Genomic DNA, 19,407 nt, shown 5'->3' on the forward strand with positions numbered 1-19,407 from the left:
TTTTTTGGTATTTGAGCTCTTTTCGGGCATTATGGTATTGGGATTAATTTGTTTTTTGCAAGCCTGCCTAACTGGTTGGCCTAAATTTGGATTACTAAGCGATTCTGAGGCCCAGGCACTCCCTCGCCCTCTGGCGTCTGCCTAGGAAAAGAAGTCGACACATAACAATATCCCTTTTGTGTAATACACTTTACCCAGCGCACCGCGTCCTCTAGTTTTCTCGGGCCATTTATATATGCTATGTGTGTGTAACAAGAAAATTTTGGTATTGAAAAAGGAAATGACCCAAAAATAAAAACAAATGGAGTTCACTTGAAGCAAATACATGATAGTACGAGGCGAGGAGAGTGTTCTTTGCCAAATCTATAAGGAAATCTGATCTCAAATACCTCCTAGAAATCTTCTTAGGATCCATGACAAGTTCACCCCTTCCGAAAACTTCGTGAGCTTGGCTACATATGTTGTATGGAATTTTATAACCATGTGCAAGAGGTAGAAACGGTCGGCAATGATGCGGAAACAAGTAACAACAATTCTCAGATTTTTAGTCGTTTTCGGACCACGAGCTCGTGTTTGAGCCCTGATAGTAGGTAGGTAAAAATACAATGGATCGACAAAAGAGCTACCGGGCATGAAAAAAGGAATACCCGGTTCCATTTGCAAGACAAGCTCGCGTCAAGTTATAAAATCACCATGCCATGTGCATGATATGCACAAACTAGTGTAAATTTAAACCAAAACTATGCTTAAACAATCAAATAAGAGAAAAAGGAAATTGTAATTGTAATCAAGTAATTAAGTACCTCAAATGAAGCTCAGGCATGCATTCAGTTGCCTCACCCTAAAATTGAATTTCTCAAATTAAGAATTTATTCAAACAATTGATACCCAGGGAACTAGTTATGACAACTTGAAATGATAACTCACCTGAATGATCATAATCATTCGAATGCAATCTGAAAATAAACATAATGAGTAAATGTCAACTCTTCAAGAATAAAATTCTGATGTTGTCGGACACAATCTATAATGTATTATTTGCGCATGAGTAAATGTTTGAGGATGTACTCTAGTCGATCCGGTACTGGTGATCCCGACTTACGACGGACTTACTTGAAGGATGGAAGGAAAGGAAGAACTCGACTCCCTTACGCAATAAGGAAGGCACAAAGGGAATACGACTTATCGCATGGGATGCCCCCCCTCCTTCAAAGCCGACTTTGGCGGCCACCCGAATTGTCCCAAAGCGTCTCATTTCGGATAAGATCTCATACCCGGGTAGTGGAACCTATCTTACAAACGGACTTCACTCCCTGCGGCTGTAGAAAAGCCACCGCTTCTCCATTCGGGGGAGAGCAAGAGGAAAAAGATTAAATCACCCTTGCTTTCTTCCCAAGCCAAGGTCTCGGTCGACTAGTTTTCTAATTAGGTATTCGCTCCTATCGTCGTCCTTTCCCAGCCTCAGCTAGACCTTCCGTCTCTATGCTCTTATCCGGAGGATTGGCAAGCCCCATAAAATTCTAAAGGCTGCGAGAGAAAGTTAGGAAGCCTTTTGTGCGACCGTCAATCTTCGTGGCCTTAACATGGAGGCTCTACGGCGAGAGCTACTCGATGGCTCGGACATGCAAGAAGAATTCTAGAAAGAAGTAAAGAGGCGGATCCTCAGCGAGAAGAGTGGTTGAAATACTACTCACGAAGGACAAAGGAAAGAGATCGAGAGACGGATGGCTTTGTGGCGGGGAGTACCATGTCACTCCTTAATTATGTTTATCGCTCTGGTTTTGTCTCAAGACCAAGCAAAGCGAGGATTTTCCACAAGCCATCCGCTGGAGAAAGCGGCAACTACTAGTGTGAAGGCAACACCGGCGACAATCGAGCCGACGCGACTGCGCTATCGACTAACGAATTGCGAGCAATTAGATCAGCAGGACGAAGAGCAGCGGAGAATGACAATCCTCATCAAGGATGCATCTCAATGGTCACCCGGCCGACGGGCTATCAAGAAGAATTGCCCGAGGAGAACCAACCGTAATTCCGTCGTTTGCGTCGGTCATAATTGAAGGCATTCTTTGCAACCCCGCTTGTGGACATCTATGAAACCAATGGACCTTTGGGCTAACATAGCTATTTAAGTAGTAAACCAAAGATCGGGCCACATATCGGAAGGGCGTTGAGCAGATCCGACAAGCTCTACGGATCCTCCGGAAGATATGGACATCCTTCGACTTACACTCTAGGAGATGAGCACAGCGATAAGCACTTCGGGTGCTCATCCGAGCTCATCTTGGCCGTCCACCATACGAAGCGAAGTATCCGATGGCCCGACAACCACGCAGGCAATTACCAATGATCACGAAGATTCAACATGTCTAGGTGGGGAGCTCGGGTGGTATGGGAGATTTCTCTCGTGACTTCGGAGAAACCGGATGGTAAGAAATAAGGATAATTTGGGAGGAGAGGAAGGATGGGATGATAAGAAGGCGACTTCCACCTGCTTGTGAAGTGGTCGGGGCTACGGGGGATGCTCAAACTCTTTCTTCTCAAGCGTGTTCTTTACACAAAATAACTACCGGCTGATACGAAAAGCACTCAGCGATATCTAACCCCCTTTCCATAATAGGATTCTTAGGTGCAGTTTTGGGGAATGTAAGAGTTGGTGGTGGTGGCATCTTTGTCCCTCTGCTCACTGCGATCATTGGCCGACCCTAAGTCCTCAACCGCCATTTCTAAAGTTAATGCATCATCCTTCCTTTTTAACTTCTATTTCTTCCAACAACTAATAATGAAACTTTTTTTTATTAAGAGTCAAAGCTAACTTAACCACGATGGTGCTGGTAAAGGTGCTAAGCGCTTGACTTGGCACTTAAGTATCTAAAAGTCGAAGATGCTTGGTAAAGGTGTTAAATTCTGAACAAATATAATTATTTTGCATCTTTTTAGCATTTAAACATTCTTACCTTGCGCCTTCAAGAGTTAAATTATTCAAGATAAAAAATGTAAAAAGAAAGAAAGAAGATGTTTTGCTTTCGTCTTCAATCGCCAATGACTCTTCATGAGAACATATCTGATTAAAGGCTATGGCATCGAGAACTTACAATACTTTGACCAAGAACGCTGCCAATGATCTGAATTCGTCGATATCTAGATGCAAATTTCCCACCTTATGGTGTAGACTTGTGGGCGGTGCCTCGGTAGATTCACTAGCGGCAAAGCGGTTGCAGATATCATCTTTGGTAAATATTCATTACTCGAAAAAGCGAATCGGTTTATTGGTTACTTTCAATTGTAAACATAAACACTTGTAATAAAAACAAATATTTCCCTTATTGGAGTTTCATGCGAGAATAAGTTAATCCTTTGTCATTATTTCTGACTCAAGCTAGGACTACTATACCCTTTCCTCCCTCATATATGGATCATGGAACTTCGAAAAACCTCATTTTGGTGTCAATTATGCATCACGGAGCAAAGCGGCATTCTTGCGAGACAGGAACCAATTTAGTGCAGTCTTACATTTTGATCCAAGTTATAAATAGTCCACCTGAAAAGAAAACTTTCTCATTGACATGTTACATGTAGGGTGGCGCATATCCTTGGATCGTGAGATAAGTTTGTTCACGAAAACCGTCGAAGAAGTCTGAACCTAAGCTTGGAAGCAAAAAGACCTTACGAGTTACTTGTCCAAGTCCATATTCATGGTTTCTCTTTGGAACTAATGACTAGAACAAGAACAATCGACTATAAATAATGATGAATAAGATCATGTTTGCGATTACTCACATTTGCACTTATTCTAGAAGCGGAAAGCCGACTCTTTCTTGAAGCTGTGAAAGGTTGTTGTTGAGATGGCTTCTTTCCCTCTCATGGTGGAGAAAGATGGTTAAGTTTCTCCTCGATACTCTACATTCTTGCAAAAGGTGAACTTCTTTTTGGAACTTCACATGCGTCAAGTTATAAAATCACCATGCCATGTGCATGATATGCACAAACTAGTGGATTAGTGTAAATTTAAACCAAAACTATGCTTAAACAATCAAATAAGAGAAAAAGGAAATTGTAATTGTAATCAAGTAATTAAATTACCTCAAATGAAGCTTAGGCATGCATTCGGTTGCCTCACCACGAAATTGAATTCTCAAATTAAGAATTTATTCAAACAATTGATATCCGGGGAACTAGTTACCAATTTGTTGTGCACAATTGGGTTGTCTTCGAATTCTGAAGTACCATTAAGTTCCTCATTTTTCATCTGACCTACCAACTTCTAAATGAAAAGGGTGATAATATGTTCTTGCTTTCGTTTACTTTAAAGATACACTCTTTCTCGAGTCATATGATATTCCTACTTACAACTAGAAACAATAGAGTTTCTGCAAAAAGGATGATCAACTCTAGATACAACCCTAAGCGCATATTACCATTGAACTATCCCACTTACTAATGAGGCTTCAACAAAGTTTCAAACTTTGTAATCTATGCAACGAGAGAAAAAACATTGTACTTATAAGCTTGTTTCATCCATTTAAGTATTTTAAGGAAAAAAACAAAAGTTCATTTGTGTTAAGAACTGGGTAGTATACTTACAAAACCCACACACAATTCAATCCAAGCCCGAGGAAAATAAAATAATGGCGACAATAGTAAATATTAGAACAAAGAGATTGGTTTCTACATTTTTAAATAATGAAGAAACCGTGAGGCAATCTTACTAACATAAGAAATTGAGCAAATTATAAAAAAAAAAACAATTGTGATAGAAAATTAATATCATCGGAGAGACCACAAAAGTTGTTTCTGAGGATACTAATAACTCAATACACAAAAACACTTCCTCCTCCCCTTTATTCTTATTCTTAACCACAAAGCAAGTGGCATACTACTACTTTATTCAAATATACTAATTCCATTAAAAATATCAATACTGAAAACAAGAAAAACATATTGCTGTGTAAAACAATGTTGTTTAACACTAAAAATCAAACTAATAAACATAAAAAAAGGTATCTTTACTAAAATAAATTGTTACCGAAGAAGAGAAGGTGCGTGAAAAGTTAGCGGACACTCTTGCACTTCCAGATCCCTAAAAGCTTCACTCTTGCGGCTTTGTTTTAGTTTTGGTATACGGGTTTAGTGCAAATATTAGGGCTTAGTGCAAATTGGGGGAAACCAACTCTGACGATGCGTGAAAAGTTAAGCAGGACACTTTGTCTCGTCCTAAATATGGGACAAAAAGCAAAGTCCTTTTGCCAACATAATGAACTAATACGACGGGCACAAAACGATTTAAGACGGTATTGCTCGTATTTTATTGAAGACGGAAAAAATAGTTTTAAGGGTGCGTCCTTTTTCTTAAATTCTGGTGTAGTGCCCAAAGGGCCAAGTGAAGTCTCAAAACCCAAGCAAGCCTCACTGGACTTCACATTCTTTCATAATAGAACAAATTCCGGCATTACCATTGTATATCGGGGCTTCTATAAAACCCTAATATAAGTTCCTAATAAAACCAGTTCAACATTTTTTTTACGTGAGAGTGAGATAAAAAAGAGAGAGAATGGGTAATTCTAAGATCATATCTTGTCTTGTGAAATGCAAAACTCTTTCCCGATTCCCTCTCGGTAATCTCAATTGGCAACCGTACAACACCAATCTTCCTTGTACCACTTCTTATTCTTTATCTTGTTCTTGGTTGTCCTCTGTCTATGAGTAAACTGCTTTTCACATCCTCCTAGCCAATTTCTCCCACTTCCATGGCCTCCTCCGTCTCTGACTTGGACGGTTACTCTAAAAAAGATTTCTATAGGTGCAGGCATTATTTTCAAAAGCATAAGCTTCGCGATCTCAAAGAGAGTACAAAAAAGCGTCTTAAGGAGCTTAACGCATGGTTTTTGAGGGGGTTCCATTTGAGATCATTGAGATTCCTGGAAAAGTGGCAATCAACTTAAAGAGGGAATTCACTGGCGAGAGGATAGATTGTGTGCTTGATTGGGGATTCAAAGATGAAACACGTTACCAAAATAAGCCTTCTCTCTCGATGTGACTATACTCTATAGATAAGGGATATGCACCTCGTTATCATTTTTCATACATAGTGGATTACAAGGAAACGGAAATGGCCATTGACTGTTTGCTAATTAAAGGCCCTGAAAAGTTTTCTGATGCTTATTGTAGGGGCTTAATCCATGAGGCAGAGGATTAGTGGTGGGATGGTCCCGAAGCCAGACAACAAAAAGAGTCGGGAGGCAGGGGATCAGGGCCGCAGACCACTAAATTACTTGGCGGAAAGACGCACACGTAGAAAGTCGGAGACCATGAGATGAGGGGACAGGTGGACGACTAAGATGAAAAGAGACGGGTTATAAAAAAAAAAAGAAGAGAAGAGAAAGTGGTGGGTGGCGAAAAATCATTAGGTAAGAGAGAAAAGACCTAGAATGAGAAGATAGAAGAGTAAAGAAAGTGTGATACAACATTTGGCCATCGTGGGGATAAGCGAGAGATCAAAGCAACTCAAAGATGGCAATTATAACAACCCTATTATTTTTAAATTAAATAAATAAATAAATAAATAAATAAATAAATATATATATATATATATATATATATATATATATATATATATATATATATATATATATATATCACGGTTTGTCTAGAGTGCCACTCTTATAGTGACACTCTTATCTCACACTCCTCTTGAACCGTCGGATCTCGGGTTGAGATTATCGAGGATCTAATTCGATAAAAAGCGAAATTTCGAATTATTTCGAAACCCTAAAAGCGAAAATATCACGAAATTTTTTATTATCTCTCATGGTCTTCTTCTCCACTCCGAGAATTTTCGAATCTACAAAAAACTGAACCATCTCGAAATTCAACCCCGGTTTCAAGTCTTGGCCGAAGAAGGATTCAAGCAGTATACGGTTTCTCTCTCGATCTATTTTTCTCTCTCTCTTGAATTTCCAAGCCTTTTAAATTAAAACACCTCTCTAAATTATGATTTTCCAACTAAACTTGTAGTCATGTTTTATTTGGGTTTTGATTTATTTAAGGTGTAATCTTAATGTGTTGGAGATAGGAGTTCATATTAGAGCGACTTTAGTTGTAACATTTTGCTAAATAGGGCTCGATCATTTGTTTGATATGAATGTTTCATTGTCACCACAAGAGGTATTTCTTTGGTTATCCTACAAGTGTAATACTTGGCTTTGTGGTTCTCAATTACCCTTCTTCTTCGTTGAGATGAGAATCTGACAAGGTCAAGTTCGGGGAGGTCCAAGTGTGGCATCACCGATCGGGGCGCCCCGAACTTTGAGGGGCCCAAAGGCGAGTTTCTTAAAATGGGCCTATATATATTATTGAGAAAAAACAAGTCTTTTATCTGATGTTCTAAAAAGCTTAAGCGGTCGAGGATTGGGTGGGAGCCCTAACGCCCTAGACCTTCAGCAGTGCCTAGATGGATTAAGCTAGGCGGTGTTTTTCCCTAATATATATAGTAATACACACATATACTACAAGAAATGAAAAAATCATTTACCATAACTTAAAAAAATAAACACATACAAAGATACTTATTACAAAATGCATAATAGTTGAGAAATATTGACTTCATATAAAACATACTCTTTGTTATAGTGGCATATAATTTACATTAGATTTAAGTCTTTTAAACTCATTCAAATCTTAAGCTACACGGGCCTTTATTTTTCGACATTTAATCATTCAAAAAAAAAAACTTGACGACCGCTAGACTCACCTAGCCGTCTAATCGGTCCGTCTAGACCCGTCTAGTCGGTCCACCGATTTTTTAAACGACTAGGGCCTAGGCGAGTCGGTTGGGCACCGCCTAGCGCCTAGAGACCGCCTAGACCGAATTTTAGAACAATGTTTTTATACGATGGGACGTGGGCCAATGTTTGAGTGGACTGGATTGAATAACCTTGAGTCCTTTACATGTGGTCTAGTGGGTATAAAATTATACTTGGGGGCCCAAAATTTAACCAACAAACTGGGGGCCCTAGGCGGCCGCCTAGTTGGCCTGCCCTCAGAGCCGGCCCTGCATGCAGTACTGCTAAAGCATTAGAATGGGATGCAACATGGTTGAAAAATCCTGATCCATCAGGCCGCGCTGCTCTTGGTGTCCATACTGCTGCTTATGAGGAAACCAAAACGTCTCGGCAGCAAACAACACCAATTCAGTGACCGACTTTCCTTAATAATCTGCAGGATGGCATTGTAGAGGCTTCTGCTACTAGTGTTTGATTAGAGCTTCTCCACCTCTCTTTTGTCCCGAGTTTGTAAGACAAGCTACTAATGTTTTCAGAGTAGGGTATTAGCAATATATGGTTACATTGTCTCAACCCCGTCAGGAATGATGAATTTACATTTTTCTTAAATGAAAGCAATTTGAATAAACTTTTGTTGGTTTCTGGTAAGCTTCTTCTGATATTACAATCAATAACGCAGAGCAATTTTATGTTCAATTTTTATTTTATTTTTTTTTAAAAATTAACACAAAAGACGGTACATTTTGATAATTACAAAACTGTATTTTCTATCCTGAATTTATTAGGTTCCGAGATGATCCCTTACATGACAGACACTACTAATTTGGGTATTTAGGGATTTGGAGGTTGGAACACACATTCTAACAAACCAACCAACCACCAAAACTTCTCATTTCATATTTGTACAGTAGTGTCAATTACAGTTGTGAAAGAACACGCATATAGAGAGAGAAGAGGAAGGTAACTACCTCTGTACGCTTATCATGCCTTTGACACATCAACGAACGTGACAATGTGTACAAGTTTCTAAATGTACCTCAGACAATTGGCATGCCCCTTCCACCACAACATCAAAGACACTCCTTGCTACAACTCCTGTGTAAAGGTTTTCGCGCTAAATGCGAAAAAAATTGGAAATAAAACAGATCATTGAATCCTCAATTTCAACCAGAAATAACTTTAGAATCAACCAATAGAATGAAATGACCAGTTTGATATTATTCAGGTAAAAATGAAACTCAGACACTCGTGCCTTTCCTTGAGTGAGGGTATCCGTATCCCCATGTTTACATATCCGAGGATCCTTCTCTTTCTCCCCTCGATCTCGATCTTCCTGTGGTGTTCAATCTACCTAAAACGAAAACCCTATGACTAATGCTATCAATCTGAAGAAGCTTATTTAACAAGTGTTGTAGACAAGTCATGATATCTTACCAATAAGTTATGGACTTACCTTTGCGTGTTCCTACTTCCTAGTGACTAAAAAACAAATTCAATATCCTAACTGGCCGGGTAGTTTCTTCAAACACTTTGGAAGAACCAATAACTGTCGCTTCCATACCTAACTCAAATGAAAGATACGCGGAAATAAGTAAACATTCAGACATTCTAGATAAACAACCAATTCATTCAACCAAAGTAAAAGTTCAAACGTTAGTTACAATTTACAAAGAAATAAAAAAATCATTATTACAAGTCTTTTACCTCATACATTTTTTCTTTTTACTCTTCCACAAGGTTAAACATGTCACAACTTTGGGGCAAATGTGGTTAAACTCATAAATTCAGTGTGTGTGTCTGTAAATCAATATTGGGGACACCAAACAAACAGTATTAAGTGAATGTATACTAAAAAAACCCTAATAAATGGTCAAGGGATAAAATTTACCTAGCTCCTCAGACGTCAATGAGTTGAAATTCGAGAACCACACTTGCTTAATTTTGCTCTGAGAAATATACAAACACTTATAATCACAAAGCATACCTTAATTGCTTTAATGGAAGCATACCTTAATTGGAACTCGAGAGAGAGTGAAAGGCTGTAATGGAGTCAAATCACGATTTGTGAGGAGTGGGGAAATCGAGTTTTGGCTATACCATAATGTTGGGTTTTTTTTTTTGGGATTAAAACCGAGCGGTTTCGGTGGGGTTTGGTCGTTGGTTGAGTGCTGTCAAGAGAGCTCAGGTGGTCGTTAATGGCGTCAAGAGAACTCTCTATGGAGCGATGGAATTGGGTTTTAGTGAGAATTTCGTGTTTTTCGTTTTTTAGTTTTTGAAATAGTTCGAAATTTTGAAATTTCGCAATTTTTGGCACTCTAGACAAACCGTATATATATATATATCAGTATATCATCCCCCCCCACACAACAAGTTGAAGCATTTTTTTTTATATATAACATGTATTTTATTTTGTTTATTAATATTATTTAGACATGGACCTAGTATCTACAAAGTGGGCTAGTGGGCTTTGATAATAATAATAATAATTGTAATGAGATAAATGAAGAAAGAGAAAAAAAAAAGGGGATAACTGAAAAGGGTCGTGCATACAGGGAGTGGTTAGAGGAAATATAGGGAAAAAAATGTTTAAAAGAAGAAAAAAAAATGCTTCAACTTGTTGTGTGTTGGGGGGGGGGGATGATATACTGACGTGGTTGCAAAGATTCATCAAGGATGTGTGAACGCAATGTGTGATAATAGTTTTCGAGTCACCTCCTCTTTTCTCATTTTCTGAAACCACCAAACCAGCGACCGAACGGCGTCAGCGTGCTCTAACATCTCTTCTTCTCTTTACTGCATCACACAATCCATTTCCTATACGTCTCAAGTCTGGTCTGAAGGGGAAATAGTTTTCAAATAAGAATGGGCCGACAACTGAACATTTCATAAAAAAAAAGAGAAAACGTACAGATTCAGAACTTACTGACACTGAACGAAAACTCTATGACGTGATCCGTAGCAAGGAAGATATGGGAATCTGGACGAGAGAGATGAAAAAGGAGGTCATATTTGGTCCTGCTAAAGAGTTGACAGATCTGACGGGTATGGATAATGAATACATCTCCTTGCACCAAGTTCATCACCTTGTCCATTATACGAGTTAAACACTGATGTGTTGGATTGAGTTTCGTATACTATTGGGAACTGGTGGGTGCTATTGTGTTAGTAAGTTAGTGCATGCTAGCGTCCATGTGCGTTCTTGATCAATTGGACATTCCGGTTCAGCGTAAATTACTTGGTTATATTGATCACCATGGTTCTGATTTTCCAAACTGGCTGCATCCAATGGACCGTAGTAAGTTATTCTCTTGTCACATTTATTTATTGTTGCTTATAATTGGCTTGAATTAGCATGTGCATGTCTGTCTTCTTCTTTTTGGTGTGATACATCACTGTTGATCAGATCAGTTTGCCAAGGTGTGACTATCTGACATTAAATATCGATTTGATCGGAATGCCCCAAAGTTTTGAGAGTCCGGTAATTGGTTACTAAAAATTATAAAGTGAGGTCTAAGGTATCGTTATCATGTTGTGCTATTTTTGCTCCTGCGTACTTTTCTAAACACGTCTTGCTCTCTTGGTCTGCTTCTGAGTTTTGACTTAAAAGAAAATCTAATTAAAGCACAAAAAATTCCAATAAGGTAACAAGAAAATGAAAAGTTAATTAGTCTTACACTTTGACTCATCAATTACTGTTTTTAAAAAAATAATAATAATAAAAAGAAATGAGACGTACTGTTCATTTGCTCTGTCTTGCTCCTAAATGACGCTGCTCATAAACCGTTTTGTGCTGTCTTTCCTTTCTGCCTAGATGGAGATTGTTCCATAATTGGATGTCTCTCCAACCTAAACCATAAGGTCCTGACACATTGACGTATGACATATTAAAACTTTAGACAGATCCAACGGTTGGATTTCTGTCGAGACGCGTATAAGCGTGACAGGTCGTAGTGTTTCTACACCAGAAAAACTGCATTGTGCAGTCTTTTGTTTCTGCTTAGATGGTGACCTTTCCATACTCGGATTTGTATGAAATTTAATCCATAGTTTCCTGACACATTGTAGTCTTCCATATTAGAGTTTTAGAGTTATCCAGCGGCTTTATATCTGTCGAGGCTTCCATTAGTGGGACTGGTCGTAGTAGAAACTACACCTGAAAACTGATGGGTGCAGTCTTTTATTTCTGCTTAGATGGAGGTCAACCTATTATCGGATTGAGCTCAAATTTAAATCCGTAGATTCTTGATATCCAGTTAAATGACATATACAAATTTTAGGCAGATCCAATGGTGGGTTGTCTGTCAAGGCACGGATTAACAAGGTTGTTCGTACTAGCTAAAGTTTAAAAGGGATATAGTTGGGTGGTTACATGATGGCATTAGATGGTCAGCGGTTATTATACTTTCGATATATTCTTACTATTGTAGAAATATTGGTGTGGAATGAAAAGATATCTATATGTTTTCTTTTATCGTGATTATTAAAATATTTAGAGAGGTTAAGAGCTACGTAAGGCTTGATTCTAATCTTGAAAGATTGGATACGTAGGCAGCCTTTTGTAAAGGTGCAGCCACCATATTATATCTTATATCTTAGTTTTAGTGATAACTATATGTGTACAATGCTAGTACTAAATTGGGTACGTGATACTGATTGTTAAAAAAAAAGGTATTTATTGAAGGTGTCATGAATGACCTGTTGGTGTTATGATGGGTATTCCTTGAATGTAGTAGGAATGACCCAAGGTATTCATTGAATGTGCCATGAATGACCTATTAGTGTAATGATAAGTGGTATTTCCAAATATGAGGGACAAACCATGTTTTATCAATTAGACTTCAATGTCTTAAATAAGGTTTGATTATGAATGAAAATTTGACTGGCTGAGATAAATCATTTTATTGTGATGTCTAACTCTGTTTTGCAGGAGGGTAGGATCTATTAATCTTTTCTGCAGGGATGTAAATATCCTACCCTAAAACGACGTGATGGCTTAAAGGTAAGGTGTATCAAACTCATATTTCATTAAGTTATTATATGTGTATTAAATAAGTGGAATGTAAGTGGTATTTATATTGTGAGTTAATTTGGAAAATGAGAATGATAGGTACGGTTATATGAGTTTCTTGGAAATGTATATTGGGATTGAAATCTTACTTGGGAAGAAACTACATGCCGTTTTGAGAAAACGGAACTAATTTGTCTTCCAAGTTAAAATGATTGAAATAGATTTAATTGGTGAATGAAGAGTTGTTCTTTCGGTTTTAATTTGATCTCATTTTTCTATATCTTGTTTAGTAATAGGTTATTAGGGTATCGTTTCATCTTGGGTTTTCAGAAGATGGAATAGGGTGAGGATAGTTCCCTATTTTGATTTTCTGGAAATTTGGGGTGTGACAACAATGATAGCAAAAAAAGGAGTAGACATACTAAGGAAGGTAGTAGTACAGGAGGTGGATGTTGATTCAGTGAGGCATGAAAGGGGAGACCTAGGAGAGGAAGAGACCACGGTGTCAGTTTCAGAGGAAACAAGGCTTTTACAAGAAGAGATTGCAAGGTTGAGAGAAGAGAATGACGGACTCAGAAGAGAGAGAGAAGCAACGGATGAGGAGGGGATAGAGGATAAAGGTGAAGAGGGTGAAGGTGAGGCAGAGAGGCCAAACTTATAAGTTTAAAGCAAGGTTTGTAGCTAAAGGTTATAAACAAAGAGTAGGAGTTGATGTTTTTGACACCTACTCTCCTATGACGAGAATAACTTCTATTAGAATGTTAATTGCCTTTGCTTCTTTACATAATCTTGTAATTCACCAAATGGATGTTAAAATGACATTCTTAAATGGTGACTTAGAAGAGGAGATTTATATGGATCAGCCTAAAAACTTTGTGGTCAAAGGCCTAGAGCAAAAAGTTTGTAGACTAAAGAAATCTCTTTATAGTCTAAAACAAGCTCCTAAACAGTGGCATGAGAAATTTGATTATGTAATGACTTCTAATGGTTATATTATTAATGAGGCAGATAAATGCATATATTGCAAGTTTGAGAAACAGACTGGTGTTATTATTTGTTTATATGTGGATGATATGTTAATTATCGGTACCAGCTTAGAAGTAGTCAATAAGATTAAGCTTTTCTTGGAAAAACACTTTGACATGAAAGACTTGGTGTTACTGATGTTATTCTTGGTATAAAAATCATTAATAGGTCAGATGGTATTACTTTGACCCAATCTCATTATGTGGAGAATGTGCTTAGAAAGTTTAATCAAGTTGACTGTATACCTGCCAAAACACCATATGATTTTAGTAAACACTTGAGAAAGAATACTAGACCTAGTGTATCTCTTTTAGAATATTCTAGAGTAATAGGCAGTCTCATGTATCTTATGAATTGTACTAGACCAGATATTGCTTACGTGGTAGGCAGACTAAGCAGATACACTATTAATCCCAGCTTTGAGCATTGGGAAGCTTTTATTAGAGTTTTGAGGTATCTGAAATGTACTTCAGATTTTGGTGATCATTATGGCAGATATCCAGATGTACTAGAGGGGCATAGCGATGCTAACTAGATTACTGATTCTACGGAATCAAAATCCACAAGTGGGTATGTATTTACCTTAGCAGGAGGTGCAGTGTCTTGAAAATCTACCAAGTAAACCTGCATTGCTCGTTCCACTATGGAATTTGAGTTTATAGCTTTAGATAAAGCTTGTGAGGAGGCAAAGTGGCTCATGAATTTGTTGTTGGATATCCCTATTTGGCCTAAGCCTGTTCCACCTGTTTTTATTCACTGTGATAGCCAAGCAGTTATTATGAGGGCCCAAAATAATTCCTATAATGGAAAGTCTCGACATATACGTCGTAGACATAACACTGTGCGACAGATGTTACGAGATGGAATCACAGCTATTGACTTTGTGAGGTCAAAAGATAACATAGCTGATCCACTAACTAAAGGCTTGGCTAGAGAGCTTGCCTTCAGTACATCGAGGGGGATGGGATTAAAGTCTATTAAAGACTGAAGCCTATTTGTTAAAATCACCGATAATTGTCACCCAACCTTAGTGAATGGAGATCCCATAAACAAGGTTCAATGGGAAAACAAGTTATTCGAGTGATTTATGGGGGTACTACAACCTAGAGTGAAAACTCTGTACCCATCCCTATGATGTAGTAGTACCTTTTGTATCTTCTTAAGGATGAGTTTTAACTCTTAATGTTTTCTATAGCTGGGATCCAGTGGGGCGTAGTTTACAGTACACTACTGATAGAATCACCTATATAAGTGAGGAAGTGGAGCTGCTTCCTATGGGAACTGGATAGGCTAGTCCCTAGTAGCACTTATGAAACCTGGGAAGCTCATGGTCGTTACGAGCACAACCGAGGAACTCTATGATGATTTTTGAAAGTTATGAGTTAACTGTTGACTCGGTTTACACAAAAGTTGGACAGTTCAAGACTTAGTTCACTGGTCAACAAGTAAACCCGACAGACTAATACTAAGTGAAGGTTCAAGTCTTATGACACCTTCAGCTCATTCATAACTTCTAATACACTCCAGCTTATATTATTTTCTGATTTCATACATGTGGGGGATTGTTATAAAAATCATACTTAGTTTTATATATGTATGAAAACAGGTTTTGGGTTTTTTTCTTACTGTACATTAGAAATAGTCAAACACTCAAACCATGGTTTCTTCTCCACAATCTCCTCTTTCACACTACGTGAGAAGTGGATCTAGAGTTTTTATCGGATAATCTTCTTCGATAAGATCAGTCGAACAACACAAGAAACTTTATCCATTTTTGAACTCCGTCCTTTTACTTCTGTCTCTTTTACATAAACTATGGTTTTGCTTACACTGGAGCACATATGAGAGTTCTTAGAATATGCTTGAGTGCTGTCTTGTGGATCCTTAGTTGTATCCTAGGAGGTGTGTGCCAGAGGCCGTCAGCTTTCATACCGGCCAGGGGCGGAACTAGGATTTTACTCAAGGGGGGGCTATTATGAAGTTGAATTGTAGAAATTTTTTATGAAGGGTGTGGGCCTAGATGAAGGTAGGTATATATATCTAGAGTGGGCATATATGACTAGATCAAAGATGTTTAATTTATTGGGTTTGAACATGCTAACATGCTCACAGATTAATATGGATAGAAACTTGCATTTTCATGGTATAGGACTATAAATATAGTAAATTTTTTTTGGTGGGGGAAGTTAGGGAGAGGGCTATAGCCCCTGTTAGCCCTCTCCTAGGTCCGCCCCTAATATCGGCAACAATTTCACCTTCAGGGCATTGTGTGGTCACAAGCCTCGACTGCATTGCAACTGCTTTATTATATTGGTTCTTATTGATTAATGTTGCTGGACTTCAGGTAACACAGTATTAGTTTTCCAACACTAATGATATGGATAAACTTGTGGAGGAAACTACTCCTAACATGCAAAACCAAGAGCAGGTCATTAGAGAAGCCAATCATGTGTTGTCGGTATTAATTGGTGGGAAAGAGTTTACAAACCACGCTTAAAGTGATCCCCACCAACGACAAGAGCAAATAAACAAAGGTAAGGCCCACCACTACGAAATCAAGGTAAGGGCATGTGTTTGTGTGTGGATTATGATGGCTCATATCTAGTGTGATGGCCAAATATCGTACACTAACGATATTTGCCCTTATTTCAATGATTATTATAGGTATAAAAGAGTAAGGAAGGGAAGAACACATGTTACCAAACTATTTGAAGGAACACATGTGGGAGCAGCTATAAAAGGAGGAAAAGGACAAGTGAGAAAATGACATATAACAATCAGCCAATTCATTTCACAAGAATCATTCGACACCATACTTAGGAGAGAGAGAAAGAGTCAAAGCCTTGTAATATCATTTTCACCATTAATGAATAAAGAAGAAACTTTGTTGATTATCATTCTCTTCTTGCATCTTACATTGGCACTGTCTATGGTTCAAAGACAAGAAAAGATCTTTCTTTTCTTCTTTCTTTGAAGATCGATCCCAAGGGTAGAAGTTTGGAGATACATAATAGTTAGGTGTTCAAGAAGATTAGATTAGATCAGTGAAGTTGTGTAAGGAGATAATCATTTTCTTGTCAAGATGCCTCCAAAGCGTACTACAACAAGTGAAGCAATGATGGTTAATGAAGGAAGTACTTCTCGAGCAACATACAAGAATGAGGAGCAAAGAACAAGGCGATCTTACATCTAGCTTAGACGCAAGGCACAATTCCAATGTTGGTATTGCTTGAAAGAAGAACTACCTATTAAAGCTGGAGATTGTGTGGACTCATGTATCCCTCTTTGATTTGTTGCAGTGTTATGACTCAGTAGACTTGATAAGTTGCCATCTTATGATTGTTTTTAATTTATTTTGCTCAATACGTAAAAATTCTATTAAAATGAAAGAAAAAAAAACAAAAGATTGGGATGGGGTTAGCCTAACTGCCTAAGCATCCACCCAATTACAAACTCAGGTACTACATTAGGTTCAGGAGATCCTAAATGCAGGGTAGCAAATTCTAATTAATAAATTGGTCATAGGGATCTTTCGGCCTGCCCTCATACATCAAAAATTCGTTTTCAGTTAACGCAGCTTCAGCTTTGGCAAGGGCATTTGTGGAAATATTATCTTCATTCTCTCCAGACATTTGAGAACATAATAAAGGATATGAGTTCAATGTAGTTATTCCTTCATCTTGCCCGAAGGATATGATATGTGTTCTTATGGCTCCAACCTGGAGGGATGCAAATTTTGCGGTGGATCAAGCTCCTAAGTTTTGGGGCAACCTTAAGTGTTATCGAGAGAATCTTGTACGAGAGAAGACCACCACGAAATAATGGATGGGAAGTTCTCGGCCTACAAGTTTTACTTTAGATTTGCCTAGGATCTCTAGGATTGTTAGGAAGGCGCTTTCCCTCTGTTTGCTTCTTATATTATTCATTAATCTATCACAGTAGTTACTTATAATGAACTTTTATATTAACACGTTAATGAATGTCATATTTCATTGAATAGACTATGCAACTTACAATATAAATCCAATCCTCTAGCATATGCAAGAACCAAATCGCACCAGAAAAACATGAGAAAAAACAACAACTTACAATTTCAGAGCAGTGGTGCCATTTGAAGACTCCTTGGGCCCTTTGATCCGAACACTGCCAATGCTGATACGATCTTTCTCCTCAGGCACACTTAAATCAAATTTTAAATGAGACTCATTTCCCTGGTCTACAGTCATAGTAAAGTAATAAAAGGAATTCTGAAAAAGTAAATAACATTGTTGTTCTAAAACAACTTATTGTACGCCCTTCCATTTAATGGTGAATGTTTCTTCACCATAATTGTCGATTAAATGGGAACCTACATTTACTAGTCATCTTTCCAATAAGATTGTTCTTTTTTCTGATGAAGACCTAGATATTCTTGAATGCTATTGTCGTACTAGCTATCGGTGGAGGAGGAGCAGCAGCGAAATGGATGGAACGAGAAAGGATGATGCCTTGAAGTGAGTTTACTCAGAAAAGAAGACAATAGAGCAAAAAACGAAGAGAGTTTTACAGAAGAAGAAGAAAAATGGAAGGAATATAGCCATATAGGCGTACTTGTGCGTGTTGGGTTTGTGGAACCGTCGAGCTTTGCTCCGGTGTCCGGACCTGTTATCTTAGCCATTTTCAGGAAGAGAGGGCGCGACCCGTGCTCAACTACTATCGGTGGGACAAAGCGACCCGCGTGGTTATCGAGTGCTGGGCTAACCCGCCCCGAGATTAGCCTTGGCCGATGTGCGACCCGCGCTCATGCTTTCAAAATTTTCTCTGATTTTCAAAATTTCTGCCCAAAGCCCATTTTCTCACCTTTTTCTATGTGTACCTATATAAAGGAAATAGAATAGGGTTTTGAGACAACTTTGAGAGATTCATTTCTTAGGTATTGTGAAAGCTCTATTGAGCTAGGGTTTGAGTGAGGCCTCTTGTTCTTGATTCTTGATATCTCTTGTAAACTCTCAAATCTTTGTTATAAAGGAAACTCGGCTCTTGTGTGGATATAGGTAACATTTACCGAACCACCTAAATCTTTGTGTCTCTTTGCATATTTACTTTCTTATTTATTGTTTGCTTGTTATGGGTGATGATAAATTAGTGGCTTCGCTTGTTTAAGTTTGTTGTGATAACTACCAAAGTCTTGGGTGGGTGATTTCCTTGGTATGAGCTCCAAGTTGAAATCATTTGGGATAGAAAGTAGCTAGATTGAGGTGTGACTTTTTAGAGAAATCTCCCAATAGGTGGTATCAGAGCACGGTTTTGAATCATTGGAACAAGGTGTGTGAGGAAAGACTCCACCTTTAGCATTGAGAGCTAGGTGTTTGAAGAAATTTCTCTGAGAGATACTCCACCGTTGTGTTGGTTCAAGTGGAAGTCATGACAACCGAAAAGGAAAGCTACAAGATAGAGAAGTTTGACGGAACAAACTTCAGCTATTGGAAGATGCAAATCGAGGATGTACTCAATCAAAAGGATTTGATGGAAACATTGATAAGTGAGAAGCCCCGATGAGATTCCATGAGAAGACAAATGGGATTTGTAAGATAGAAAGGCATTGGCCATAAT

At 38.2% G+C, this 19,407-nt stretch overlaps 2 long non-coding RNA genes across 6 annotated transcripts; one reads left to right on the top strand and one right to left on the bottom strand.

Annotated features, from left to right (window-relative positions):
- Nucleotides 1–8,657: 8,657 nt before the first annotated feature.
- Nucleotides 8,658–10,084, bottom strand: LOC147474230 (uncharacterized). Of its 4 annotated transcripts, none has more exons than XR_015210068.1 (3): nucleotides 9,486–10,084; nucleotides 9,235–9,342; nucleotides 8,658–9,128 (listed from the first exon to the last, which is right to left on the bottom strand). It is a non-coding gene; the product is annotated as an uncharacterized LOC147474230 (long non-coding RNA). The 4 variants fall into 4 exon arrangements; XR_015210066.1 differs by having other exon boundaries at nucleotides 8,658–9,132; XR_015210067.1 differs by having other exon boundaries at nucleotides 8,658–9,342; nucleotides 9,670–10,084.
- Nucleotides 10,085–10,414: 330 nt separating this feature from the next.
- On the top strand, nucleotides 10,415–17,122 carry LOC147474231 (uncharacterized). Of its 2 annotated transcripts, none has more exons than XR_015210063.1 (3): nucleotides 10,415–11,076; nucleotides 16,160–16,375; nucleotides 16,480–17,122. It is a non-coding gene; the product is annotated as an uncharacterized LOC147474231 (long non-coding RNA). The 2 variants fall into 2 exon arrangements; XR_015210064.1 differs by having other exon boundaries at nucleotides 16,160–16,349.
- The last annotated feature ends 2,285 nt before the right edge of the window (nucleotides 17,123–19,407 follow it).

The sequence above is a fragment of the Coptis chinensis genome, unplaced genomic scaffold (assembly GCF_015680905.1).
Source record: "Coptis chinensis isolate HL-2020 unplaced genomic scaffold, ASM1568090v1 utg10570_pilon_pilon, whole genome shotgun sequence".
In the NCBI taxonomy this organism is placed as follows: Eukaryota; Viridiplantae; Streptophyta; class Magnoliopsida; order Ranunculales; family Ranunculaceae; genus Coptis; species Coptis chinensis.